This window comes from Triticum dicoccoides, chromosome 5A (genome assembly GCF_002162155.2).
Source record: "Triticum dicoccoides isolate Atlit2015 ecotype Zavitan chromosome 5A, WEW_v2.0, whole genome shotgun sequence".
Lineage (NCBI taxonomy): Eukaryota > Viridiplantae > Streptophyta > Magnoliopsida > Poales > Poaceae > Triticum > Triticum dicoccoides.
The window spans coordinates 179173760-179188517 of NC_041388.1; positions in this window are offsets into that span (position 1 = coordinate 179173760).

Here is a 14758-nt window from a genome sequence, read left to right on the forward strand (position 1 = left end):
CGTTATCTCATTCGGTATGGATTGGGAGAAATGTCTTCCTTTTGCCGAGTTTGCTTATAACAATAGCTATCAATCCAGACTCAAGAAAGCTCCTTTTGAGGTTCTCTATGGACGAAGATGTCGAACACCTTTGAACTGGTCAGAAACCGGTGAAAGACAATTCTTTGGACCGGACATGATCCAGGAGGCAGAAGAGCAAGTTCGCGTCATTCGTGAGAACTTGAAAACAGCCCAGTCTCGTCAAAAGAGTCAGTATGATCGTCATCATAAGGATATGACTTATGAAGTTGGCGAAAAAGCTTACCTTCGGGTTACTCCCTTGAAGGGTACCCATCGTTTCGGTATCAAGGGCAAGTTGGCTCCTCGTTACATTGGTCCCTTTTGCATTCTCGCTAAACGAGGAGAGGTTGCCTACCAGTTGGAACTACCCCCACATCTTTCTCGAGTTCATGATGTCTTCCACGTCTCTCAACTCAGGCGTTGCTTCTCGGATCCCATCCGCGGAGTGGACCACGAAACGCTTGATCTCCAAGATAACCTCACATACCGAGAGTACCCGGTTCGCATTCTTGATCAAGCAGAGCGTGTCACTCGACGTTAGAACATCAAGTTTCTCAAAGTTCAGTGGTCTCACCATTCCGAGAGAGAAGCTACTTGGGAGCGAGAAGATCATCTTCGATTGGAGTACCCCACCTTCTTTCCGTCGACCCCTGAATCTCGGGACGAGATTCTTTCAAGTGGGGATGAGTTGTCACATCCCTAGTCTGGTATGACCTAGACTAGCTAGTCATTTGTGCATCATGTTTATATTCCATTTAAATTTGAAATGAGGATTGGTGGAACCCTCAGAATCATTTTTGAAAATGACCCAAATAAAAATTTCTCCAAAAGGGTCCAAGAAAATGCTGATGTTGCTCTCTGAAAATATTGGACAGAGATAAAAATCAAACCAATATTTTTAAGAGCTCATAGGTATTTATTTTGGGCATTTGGAATTAATGCATAAATATTTGCATTGGATATATATTAGTTATATATATTAATATATGTCCAAAAATTATGCCACTTGTTTGGGAGCTCTGGAATAATGCCACTAGTTCCTACAAAAATGGGCATAAGGAAATAAAATGATTTAGTATTTTAATTAAATCAAAACATATGTCAGAAAAATAGAAAAGAAAACAGTAATAAAAAAGGGGATACTTACCTGGCGCTAAGCTCCTGTGCTGGCCTGGCCGGCCCAGCTGGCCAGCCCAGCCCACCTGGCCCCCTCCTCTGTCGTCTTCCTCCCCGACAGGAGGACGGGCGCGTGCCCGCCGCGCGCGCGCTCCGCCGCGCCACGCCACCTCCCTCTCTGCCTGCCTGCCCTCTCCCCTCCTCGTCTGGATGCCCCGGAGATGCCACACAGCTACCCCGACCTCTCTCGCACTCTCCCTCGCCCTCGTCCTCTCCTCTGTCACCCTCTCTCGCACGCACCGAACGCTGTCATCGCCGCCGTTCGCCGTTGCCGCGGCCACCGCCTCCCCCTCGTCCCTCCGTCGTGTCCACGCGCTCCGCCACTGTGGGCTACGCCTCCTCGACGAGACGCACGGCACCGGAAGCCCTGGAACGCCGCCATCGCCATCGTCTTCACCTCCGGCCGCCGCAGATCGCCATCGCCACCTCGTCGTCTCCAGCGCGTCCCCGGCCACAACGAGCAGCCTGCAAGTCCTCTGTGAGCCCTGCTTCTTCTCCCCTCTCTTCCCTGGTCGCGCTCGCCCTCTGGCTGTCGTTCCCACCATGGCCGAACCTTCGCCGCCGCCGAGCTCGCCGTCGACGCAGCTCCGGTGACCATTTGGTCACCCCGGCGAGTCCAACAAGCTCTTAGGGCCACGTAGAGCATCCCTAGTGCTTTGCTTCTCCCGTTTTCGCGCTCCAAACGCGCTCTCGTGCACGACCGAACTCCGGCAGCCGCAGCCGAGCTCGCCGCCGTTGACTCCGGCCACCCCAGGCCCAGCCACGGCCACCGCCCGACGCACCATCGAGCTGGCTCTCCAACGCGCCTAGCCGCGGGCCATTTGGAGCACCACAGAGGAAACCCGGGGCACAAGTACGCCGCGGATCTCGCCGGCGACTAACCGCCGGCGGGTTTGACTTGTTTGACCTGGGGTTTGACCCCCCAGGGTCGCTGACTAGTGGGGCTAGGCCCTGCTAATTTTAGTTAAATATTAACTAAATCTAATTAGCCACTAACACTGACCAGTGGGCCCCGACCCCCCCTAATCCTTTAATTAAGCAAATAACCCCCTGTTAACTAACTATGACACTGACATGTGGACCCCACACGTCAGGTTTGACCCAGTCAGCCGCAGTTGACTTGCTGACGTCATGCTTACTCAATGCTGACGCAATTATTTATTTTCTGGAATTATTTTAATTCAGGAAATTCCAGAAAATAATTTAAACTTCAAAAATTCATAGAAATTCAACCGTAGCTCAGATTGAAATAATTTATATATGAAAAATTATTAGAAAAATGCAACCTTTCCATCTGTACTGGTTTCATGCATGAGAAACCAACTTATACATGCTGAATATGAGTAAACACATTATGGCATATTAAGAGACTTAATTTAGAATTGCATTTGAGCTTATGGTTCAAATGGACTTCAAACCAAATGAGTACTAGTTGCATTAGCTCAAACAGCATCACATCTTCATGCCATGTTCATGCATCATATTGTTGCATATGTTTGTGTATTGATTGCCGACACTGTTCCTTCTCGATAGGTCCTGCTCCGGAGTCCGTTCCAGAGTGCCTGTCTATGAAGCAGTGCCTCCCTTGTTGATCTACCAGGCAAGCAAACCCCCTTGTTCATTCCGATAAAATCCTACTCTGTCGGCCCTGCTCTTAGTTATTGCATTAGGACAACAACGATTCATCTGCTACTTTGTGCTGCGGTAGTTGAACCCATTCCTCTGCATGACCTGTCATTGCCACAGTAAATAGGTAAAACCCACTAGCATGTGTAGGAGTTGATTGAGCCATGTTGTGTTCCTACCATGCTATGCCTGCTATTGCTTAGAGTGTGTCAGGTCTGATTCATTGGGAATGAATTGGAGTGTTATGATATGTTCTGATGCTGAGAGTGAAGTGTGTGAACATGATTTAGTAAAGGTAGCGGTGAGAGGCCATGTAGGAGTACATGGTGGGTTGTCTCATTGGAACCGTCCTTAAGCACTGAGTTCTATGTATGTTGTCCAATGACTCGATACTACCACACATTGGGTTCCGGTAACTCGACCCCTCTCGGCTTATTAACCAACTTGATCTCTGTCCAGGAGTCGCAACTAGTTTCTGGTGTTTGTAGGTAGTGCTATTATTCTACCAAGTGGCACCCGACAGGGTGGGCTTGGGACAGACTAGGCACAGGTGGCACGGTGTACCAAGTGCCACCCGGATGGTGGGCTTGGGAACCCTGCTCACATCGTTTGGGGCCGTGAGCAACACCCCGGATGGATCTCCTTACGGATGGAACCCGAATAGGCGATAAACCTGGGCTAGAGTCTTGTGTGGTTAGTCAGGTCGTGGCCGACACCCTCGCCAGGCTTCCGCTTGAAGGTTGCCGAGATACATGAGTGTGCATGGCGGTAAGTGGCGAGAGCGTGTGTGAAGAAGTACACCCCTGCAGGGTTAACATGATCTATTCGAATAGCCGGGTCCGCGGTTATGGACTTCTTGGATGCTTACATGGTACATAGACAACTTGAAGTGGATACTATAAAATGCTCAAGAAAAGTGTGAGTGCTATGGATGGCCTTCTCGTAGGGAGACGGGGATGAATCCATAGTAGTGTATTGTGTGGTGATTAGTGGACTCGTGTGCGCCATATCAGCTCAAAGAAGTTCTGGTAGTCGTAGAACAGGTTAGCCACAGAGTCAAAGCTGGCTTGCTGCAACTAAACTCCACATTAATCTCTTGATACAAATGCATGTATGATAGGATCCGATGTAAGTCTTGCTGAGTACCTTTGTACTCATGTTGCTTTATTTATGTTTTTGCAGCGGAGACTTCGGTCTTAATAGTGTTCTCGTGGACTTCGACGAGTAGTTTGTACCTCAGCTACGATCTTGATCGGATGTTGTAGATAGTCAGGCTCTTCAGCCTTTTTCATTTATAGATGTCTGTACTCAGACATGTAATGCTTCTGCTTGTTGCTTGATTGCTCTGAATGTTGGGTCATGTGACCCCTGTTTGTAATAAATGCTATGATGGCTCTTCTGAGCCTTTATCTATATGAGTTGTTGAGTTATGCTGTGATGCCATGTTGTACAGCACATACTTGCATGTTATGCGTACGTGTAATGTGTATTGTTATGTGTGGGATCTGACTATCTAGTTATTTATCCTTAGTAGTCTCTCTTACCGGGAAATGTCTCCTAGTGCTTCCACTGAGCCCTGGTAGCTTGCTACTGCTCCGGAACACTTAGGCTGGCCGGCATGTGTCCTCTTCGTTCCTGTGTCTGTCCCTTCGGGGAAATGTCACGCGATGAATACCGGAGTCCTGTTAGCCCGCTACAGCCCGGTTCACCGGAGTCCTGTTAGCCCAGTGCTACAGCCTGGATTCACTCGCTGATGACCGACACGTTCGATGCTGGGTCATGGATGCCTGTCCCTGTAAGTTAGTGCCACTTTGGGTTTACGACTAGCCATGTCAGCCCGGGATCCTTATCATATGGATGCTAGCGACACTGTCATATACGTGTGCCAAAAGGCGCAAACGGTCCCGAGCAAAGGTAAGGCGACACCCATGGGGATACCATGCGTGAGGCCGCAAAGTGATATGAGGTGTTACATGCTAGATCGATGTGGCATTGAGTCGGGGTCCTAACAGTGTGCGTAGATGACAATTGGGACCCACATGTCAATAAAGGCAGAGGCAAAAAATTTGGAGATATTTTCTCTGCACAGGTGGAATCGAACCCGGGCAGAACAGCTGTCGGGTGGTGTCACTCGGCCACTAGGCTAGTTCAGCTGTTTCGTTACTAATAAGACACTTCCTCAGGTGGTCAGATCTTCTCCTGCGCCTTTGTGCGCTTGCCGCGACGCCACTGTCTGCCGTTGTGAACATGCTGAACAAACGAGAGGAATCTGGAGAGGACTGTACGTGGAGAGACGGACAGTCGGGACCCACCAGGTCTATGGCCGTACGCAATCAAGTGCCTCATCGAAAAAAATACTTCATCCTAATGCTATACTGACATTGGGCCCCACGGGTTTGTCAATGTAGTTACATATTTTAGGTGCTTCAACGTAGTTACTATAGGAGATAAATTCACAATGAAGCCAGGGAGCTGGCAGTTATCATTTATTATCACTAGGCAGCAAGTATCAGCTGGGTTTTGGGCTGCCCCATCTAGGCTTTCTTTTTTAACATGCGCATCCCACGACCTTAGATGGGAGGTCCATAGGCTATCGGCCTATGGACCTCCCATCCGAGGTTTTATTTTTCCTGAAACATCGGCAACCCAATTTATGTATTTTTTTTGAAGACAACACAGAGGTCTGTTCTATTTTTCTATATAAGAATAGGAACGCCTGGTCCAACTTATGTTTCCCTTCTAACTATATTATATATATTTAAATTATTTTATATGTTATTGTCATCATATATTTAACAGATACTTACATATGTAAGAAAACAATATCCCACATCTTATTAACTTTTTTGGCAACGAAAATCTTGGTGATTGTGTACAAAAGCTTGGTAAGATGTAAGGACCAATGTAATAATAATCACTTATTATATATATATATATATATATATTTATATATATATAACAAAATGCTCAGCCCCTGTTTATTTTTTTATAACATTGCTGCGCCCACCCCAACATTATAATTAGAATAAGCCCAGCAAAATCGTGTATTTCGAGAAAGTGCAAATGGCCTGTAATTTTATAGGAAAAACATAAGTGGGCCGCATGGACGCTACATTTATTTGTTCACCGAGCCGAGCTAATGGACTATACTTCAAAAAAAAAAGAGATCAGATGGACTGTAAATTCTACCCCACAACAAAAGACTGTAAATTCTGAAAAATTGGGTTGAAAACGTGCCACATTTTTGGAGGCTGAAATGTGGGCCAATAGGTCGAAGCCAATGCAAGTCGTTGTCAACTTAGTCAACAAATGATTCTAACATCGTTAGCCGTTGGATTTACATCCAACGATTGACATCCATCTTCAATCTCTCCTCTTCTTCCTCCAGCGCCGCCGGGACCACCTGCTCCCGCCTCCTACTGCTAGCAGCTCTGCTTAGCATGCTTCGCTGTGAAGCGCTACTCCACCGTTGGCCAGGCCATCCCCCCACCCCTCCACACCTCCTGTTCTTCTCCACCGACTGCCGTACCACACCGCACCAGAACCAGTTAACCCTGGTACACCTCTCCATCTGCGAATCTACTCCCGCGTCTTCCCATCTCCGGCTCGTTGCTGCCTGGGGCCTCGCCGTCGTCCACCACCTTGGATGCGCTCGGCGCGGAGTGGTCAACATGGTCAACGAACGACACCATCGGAAGTAGACTGTGCGTGGAGAGGCTGACAGCTGGGTGCATGGCTGCACGCAAGGAAATGCCTCCTTATTACGTGCAAAATAATGATTCCTCCACCTGAAAGCTGGGACCCCCCGGAAGGGCCTCTGTATTTTGCAAAAAACGTTCCCACCGCTGGCAGGTCAGACCCACCAGCTATATCTTCGCATGCAAGGAAGTGCCTCCTTATTACGCACAAAAAAATGAATACCCCTGCTAGCTGGGACCCACAATAGTGGGAGGCTGACTTGTGGGCCAACTAAGTTGACGGGGATGGAGGGCTTTGCCAACTTAGTCAATATGAACGATTCTAGCTCCAGTGACCGTACGATGTCCATCCAACGGCCGTAGTGCTTCTTCAACCTCTAGTCTTCTTGCTCCAGTCGCCCAAAGCAGCGCCGATCGCGCCTCGTGCTCCTACCTCCCGTGGCCGACTGCGATGCCGTGGAGGCCTCACCACCCCCTACTACTCCCACCGCTGGCCAGACCATCCCTCTACTCACCCACACCCCCTGTTTTTCTGCGGCGATGATAGCCTCACACTGTCTACGCGTGGGTATCCACTTCCGCGTCTTCCCCGGCTTCGCATCGTCCCCTTCCTAGGCCTCACCGTCGTCCACTGCCCTAGTGCTCTCGGCACGGCGTGGTCAGCGTGGTCAAGGAACGGCTTCCATCGGAGGTGGACTGTACGTGGAGAGGCTGACAGCTGGGTCTACGACCGCAGCAAGGAAGTGCCTCCTTATTACATGGAAAATAATGCTTCCTCCACCTGACAGCAGGGACCCACCAGACGGGCAACCGTATTTCATGAAAAAAACATTCCCCCCTAACTGCTGGGACCTACCAGCGACATCTTCGCATGCAAGGAAGTGCGTCCGGGCAAAAAAAAATGGTTCGCCCCCCTGACTGCTGGGACCCACCAGCTACATCTTCGCACGCAAGGAAGTTCCTGACAGTTGGGACCCACCTAGTTCAAGCGTACGTAGCGTTGTCATTCTGGTCGTGAACGTGTATGTACATACTGGTCGATGTAGAGGCGCGCACGTAGCATGTACACATACGTACAACGACTAGGGTGCAAGAAAGTAAATACGACCACGTACGTACATATGGGCGATGTCTCAAACGCCTACTCACGTGTACGTATGGCCAGGGCTCGTGTACATGGCTGGGTCGAAACGGAGAAACTACATCGTTGTCGTGTTCATGGGGAGGCAACAGAATGCGTCGTGTTCATCAGGAGGCAACAGAACGCGTGGGAGCCAACTGGCTTGGACGGAATAGCCGATGGAAACGAGGCTTGGCGTACCGCAGAATGGTGGAAACGGCCTTGTGTTCGACCGGCGATGTTAGAAACGGGATCATGTTCATCGGGAGGGGTCTGGCGTACCGCAAAACGGAGGAAACGGACCTCCTACGGTCGAAACAGGGGTCCAGTTGATCGGGAGGGGTGTGGCGTACCGCAAAAATGGAGGGAACGGACTTGTGTTGGAGCGCTACGGTCGAAACGGGGGCCCTCTTCATCAGGAGGGGTGTGGCGTACCACAAAATGGGACTCCACGGGATACTGTTCATCTCCACCGCCGCCCCCTCCAACGTCCACGGGCTACTGTTCATCCACCGTCGACCTCCTCCAGCCTCCACCTGCGACTGTTCATCCACGGGCTCCTGTTCATCCAGCCTCCACCACGTGCTACTCCACCGGCTACTGTTCAACCAGCGCTCTCCACAGGCTCCTGTTCAACCACCCCTCCACGGGCTACTATTCATCCAACCCTCCACAGTCTACTGTTCATCCAGCCCTCCACGGGGTGGTCCTATTCATCCTGCCCTCCACGGGGTCCTGTTCATCCAGCCCCAACCAGCTTGATCGATCGGGGTCCTGTTCATCCAGAGGCAACACCACGGGGTCCTGTTCATCCACCCCCACCAGGAACTGTTCATCCAAACCCCCCAGCAACACTCACTGTTCATCCAAAGGCAGCATCGATCGGCTTCAGTTAGCAGCAGTAGCGAAGGAATCGCTCGATCGGGTTCAGTTAACAGCCATCGATCGATCGCTCGGGTTCAGTAACGCGTAGCCTGCAGTGCAATCGCTCGGGTTCAGTTAGAGCCCAACGCCTCGCTCGGGTTCAGTTAGAGCCCAACGCCTTGCACCCACGCGTGTGCGTGTACGAGAGAAACGCGCATCGCTCAGCCCCGACCACCCACCGTAACCAGGGACACCCCGATATTTTCCTTGCCCTCGCTTCTTCCACGGTTTTTCCATCATGGACGGCCCAAAGAATGTCATGCAGCTGCATCTCCGGCCCGCCCAGGACGAAAAGCCCATTTTATGTCATGATTTTTTGTCATAGAAGTAGGACCCCACCACATCTATGATGATACCGGGTTTTGTCACAATTATTGTCATAAGTATGACAGAAAAAGATTTCGTTCGGCCCAAAATGTCACGGATGTGTCTTTTTTGTAGTGATGCTCTCTGTGGGAAGGCCCAGAGAGCATGGTGTCCGGCATGATGGTTGCGCTAGGGCCTTCGGGCGGTAGTGGTGCAGACGGCAGCGACAACCCATGATGCGTCAAGAACGGGGACGACCGTTCCGATGAGTCATGTTTGTCGGTGACTCCGTGCCCCCCATCTGGTCCTCCGGCAGTGTCACCATCCGCGCCTGCCCTTCGGTTTCTTCCTCCTCGCTGGGGTGCGATGCCGTCCTGATCCTAGGGAGGCGCTGAATCCCAGTTGTGCCCGCCTCCGGCTCCTTCGACCTCTTCATGTAGGAGATTGACAGGGGAAAAGGCGTAACGAGGCACTTATCTTTTTTCAATCTTAAATCTGTATGTAATCGCCAAATTTTAATTCAAATAGTGTAATCCCTCGAGCCCATCTTTGTGTTCTGTAATGCTTGTACTTGTATCTGCATGTTAATAAAAAGATAAACCTTGCCGGGAACCCGCACATGTATATGTCCATGCAGAGGTGGAATGCCTCTCTACTGCAAATAAACGAGTCTTCCCCGGCAAGCTATCCTGTCGGTACCCTCTTTGTCTGCCGGAGAGCTACGTCTGTCGGGGACAGACAGAGGGGCCAGCCCCCCGCCAACTCCTTTTTACCAAAGGCCACTGCGACCATCCTGACCGAAGCAACGTTCGAGTCATGGATGGGAGCACCTAAGTCTCAAAGGAGAAGTGGGATTTTCTCATGCAAAGTTATAGCTTTACAGAACACTAATGGACATGAGCTAGAACTTATCTGCTTGGCTTGCTGGGGATCATTGCACTGGGCAATCTTCTCACTCCTTGTTGAAGCCATGTTCACGGCAGGAACCTGCAACTTCATGCAGATGAGAATGAATGCAGGATGCGATCCTATCTATAATCATATGCAAATGCTCATGTAATGCCTATGCAGTGATCTTGGTGTGCTCATGCATGCATGCAATCTTAGTTGGGGCCCCCCTACAACGCTTCTTTATTTTCTCTTGCACGGGGTCATCGCCCCGGCTTCGTACAAGGGGTTACATGCAGCTGAGGCAAGGCATGTATGAAAGGGTGGCTGCCGGGCAAGGCCCGACAGCCGCACCTTACGGGTAGTACTTGCAGAGATGCTCAATATTCCATGAGTTTTGCAACTGAGTGCCATCTCCGGTCTCCAGATGGACTGCGCTAGGTCTGGTGACTCATAGTACCCGGTAAGGGCCTTCCCACTTAGGTGATAACTTGTGTGTACCCTTGGCGGACTGAACGCGCCTAAGGACAAGGTCACCTTCCTCAAAATACCGGGCATGAACCCAGCGGCTGTGATAGCGACACATGGCTTGCTGGTAGCGTGCAGCACGTGTAGCAGCCCGGAGACAGTTCTCCTCAAGTAGCATAGCATCGTCACGCCGGTGCTGATCTTGCGCTACTTCATCGTAGGCAAGCACTCGAGGGACCCGTAAATGAGTTCCGTGGGGATAACTGCTTCTGCCTCATAGACCAGGGAGAAGGGAGTCTGCCCGGTAGCTCGGTTAGGTGTCGTTCTGAGGGATCTAAGAACTACCAGCAGCTCCTCGATCACCGCCTGTCGTGCTTCTGCAGCGTATCAAAAGTTCTTGTCTTGAGTCTGAAAGTTCTAGTTATCGACTAGAGGGGGGGTGAATAGGCGATTTTTATGAAAGTCTTCAAAACACGGGGGCTTTGAAGACAAACAGCACAAATGAACCTATTGATATGCAGCGGATGGTAGACTACAGTAGACAAGTGATATGTCTCCATCGTATCTATAATTTTTGATTGTTCCATGCCAATATTATACAACTTTCATATACTTTTGGCAACTTCTTATATTATTTTTGTGACTAACATATTGATCCAGTGCCTAGTGCCAGTTCCTGTTTGTTGCATGTTTTTTGTTTCACAGTAAATCCATATCAAACGGAGTCCAAACGGGATAAAAACTGGCGGAGATTTTTTTGGAATATATGTGATTTTTGGGAAGAAAAATCAACACGAGACGATGCCCGAGGGGGCCACAAGGCAGGGGGGCAGGCGCACCCTGGGCCCTTGTGGCCACCCCGTAAGACAGTTGATGCCCTTCTTTCGCCGCAAGAAAGCAAATATCCGGATAGAGATCGTGTTAAAATTTCAGCCCAATCGGAGTTACGGATCTCCGAGAATATAAGAAACGGTGAAAGGGCAGAATCTGAGAACGCAGAAACAGAGAGACAGATCCAATCTCGGAGGGGCTCTCGCCCCTCTGCTACCATGGAGGCGATGGACCAGAGGGGAAACCCTTCTCCCATCTAGGGAGAAGGTAAAGGAAGAAGAAGAAGGAGGGGGGCTCTCTCCCCCTCGCTTCCGGTGGCGCCGGAACACCGCCGGGGGCCATCATCATCACGACAATCTACACCAACACCTCCGCCATCTTCACCAACATCTCTGTCGGTGTCAAAACTGGTGGGTCTTGGGTAGGGGGTCCCGAACTGTGCGTCTAGGCCGGATGGTAACAGGAGGCAGGGGACACAATGTTTTACCCAGGTTCGGGCCCTCTCGATGGAGGTAAAACCCTACGTCTTGCTTGATTAATATTGATGATATGGGTAGTACAAGAGTAGATGTACCATAAGATCAGAGAGGCTAAACCCTAGAAGCTAGCCTATGGTTTGATTGTATGTTGTAGTTGTTGTTGTCCTACGGACCAAACCCTCCGGTTTATATAGACATCGGAGAGGGTTAGGGTTACACAAGGTCGGTTACAAGGGAGGAGATATCCATATTCGTGTTGCCTAGCTTGCCTTCCACGCCAAGTAGAGTCCCATTCGGACATGGGACGAAGTCTTCAATCTTGTATCTTCATAGTCTAACAGTCCGACCAAAGGATATAGCCCGGCTGTCCGGAGACCCCCTAATCCAGGACTCCCACAGTAGCCCCTGAACCAGGCTTTCAATGACGATGAGTCCGGCTCGCAGTATTGTCTTCGGCATTGCAAGGAGGGTTCCTTCTCCGAATACACCACGGAAGAATTTTGAATATAAGGATAGTGTTCGACCCTGCAAAAACAAATTCCACATACCACCATAGAGAGAATAATATTTCCACAAATCTTTAATCTGCTGACACGTTTTGGCAACATGACATCATGCCATGGCCCGGTGCTTATTTGAACCGTTCCCTTCAATTAGCCCCGCACATAACGCGAGGCAGTTTTTTGACACGTCTTGTCAAGGCAGAGATCGTGTCCCCTGATTAAGGGATTCTCATCAATACGGGTGTGGGCAACCCAACCGCGCCATCAATTACGGTGCTTGGGGGACAAGCGAGTTTTACCAGGCTAGTGGGGACGCTTAGTTTCGGCCGCCCATATAAAGGGATAAGGATTCACCTTTTCATCCACGCCTTCTTCCTCCTTTGCTTATCCGTTTTCGCGCACTCGAGCTCCAGCGCCCAAGTTCGCATTCCCCACCTCAACCTTCTCCAGCCATGTCCGGAGCAGGAGGCAAGTGGATGGTCTCCTCTGTCATGGAGGGAGATATCAAGAAGCTGAGGAGAGCCGGATACCTGCCCGACGACATCGCGCACCGGCTCCCAGATGAGGGGCAGCTCATCCCCACCCCTAGGCCCCATGAGAGGGTGGTGTTTCTCACCCATTTCCTCCGCGGACTAGGATTTCCTCTCAACCCATTTGTCCGGGGGCTCATGTTCTACTATGGCCTGGATTTCCATGATCTGGCCCCGAACTTCATCCTCAACATCTTGGTGTTTATCGTCGTGTGCGAGGCCTTCCTCCGCATCAAGCCCCACTTCGGCTCATGGATGAAGACTTTTAATGTCAAGCCGAAGGTAGTGAGCGGCTGCCAGGCGGAGTGCGGAGGCGCCATGGTGGGCAGGATGCCCAATGTCACATGGCTCAAGGGCTCCTTTGTGGAGACAATAAAGGGGTGGCAGTCGGGGTGGTTCTACATCACCGAGCCACGCGACCCTACATGGGTCGCGGCCCCCGAGTTCCGATCTGGCTTCCCCACACGGCTCACCTCCTGGCAAGAGAAGGGCCTGTCCTGGGGTAGTTCGAAAGAGCTGACCGGACTCCACACATGTCTTCAAAGGATGGTGAATAAGAAGCTCAAGCTTGTCAATGTAGTCCAGGTCATGCTCATCCGCCGGATCCTCCCGTGCCAACAACGGGCCTTCAACTTGTGGGAGTTCGACCCGGCACAGCACCGAACTCTGAACAGGCTCTTCGACACAACTCACGAAGATGCCTGGAGGGTGCTGTTCAAGAGCGCCGAGGTCCCCCCTCCTACTAATGAGGATCGAGGATTCAGCGCGAAGCGCCAAGCCAGCGTGGTAAGCTGCTTTTACCTCTTACAGGATAGATGTTTTTCATAGATTGGCTCCATGCAGGATCTAAACTCCCGTGCCTTTGACAGGATTGGCAGGAGACAGCCGGACAGATCGACTGTCCGGCTCCTTTGCCCGAAGGCCCAGCAAGCGCTCTTCTGACGAAGATGCTGACTCCGGCTCCTTATACGGTGCCGGAGAAGACGAAGAAGGCCAAGGGAACCCAAAAGAGTTCCCGACGCCAGGCGTCACCGGACTTACCATCCGAGGACTCCACGGTGCAATCCTCCCCCGAAGACGAGGAGGCAGAAGAGGATGCTCCCCTCCAGTCGGGGGAGACAAGAAAAGGAAGGCCGCCCCAACCGGGGAGGCCGGAAGGTCCAAGAAAGGGAGGACCCTCCCTACGGACTACTCCACCACCGCCGCCGACAGCGAAGACGAGTGGCTGCCCAGGGCCAAGTCCCTGGGGAAGTCGTAAGTATTCGGATACCAGAGTAAGTCATAGTATTCCTTTGCCGCACTGCTTTTCCTAACGCCGAACATGATTATGCAGGCCGCCACGAGCCAATATCGATGTATCATCGGACGGCTCACTGGGCTCGTCGGACATGGATAGCGATCCAGTCCCGACCGCCACCTCCCCTCATCCTGCTGACGACGCCGAGGTGTTGTCTCAAGAGGAATCGGGTAGAGGGGAGACAGTCCCGGAGGCGCCTCAAGGCGACCTCCCGGACTCTGGGAGCAGAGGGACCGGGCCCCTGAGAGCTCCGAGTTCGGCCCTTAGCCGGACACCGCGCCGGAACCTCCAGTGGTTCCGGGCTCGGGTAGGCGGCCTCCTTCTAAGAGGGACGAGACGCCTACACCAGCGACCTCTGTCCATCCAGAGGCGCCGGACAATCTGCTGGAAGCGCTTCGCACTGCTTCCATCGACGAGGAGCACCGCACTATTATGAGTGTGGTGATCCAGAAGGTTCAGTCCGCTAAGAGCGGATTGACTGAAGCCTGTGCCAGCCTTCTAACAGGCTTCGAGATAAGTGTTTAAAGCATAGGAAAAATATTACCGCATAGACAGTAGCCCCTGATGCCCTGGTCGGTGTTCACAAAGAAAAGCCGAATAGAGGATCAAACAATATCGTAGGAGTCTAATAGAAGTATGTCAATATGCATATGCAGGCTTCGCTGCTGGCGTCCGCCGCACTGACTGCGGAGGTCGCCGTACTAAAGCAGGACCTTAAAGGGTCAAAGGACGAGCTCGGCCTTACCAAGAGGCAGCTCAAGGAGAATAAAGGTAAGTAGTACCTAGTCTATGTATATGTAAAAAAATAATGCGATTGCAAAATGACAGGATTATCATGAATTTGCCATGGGC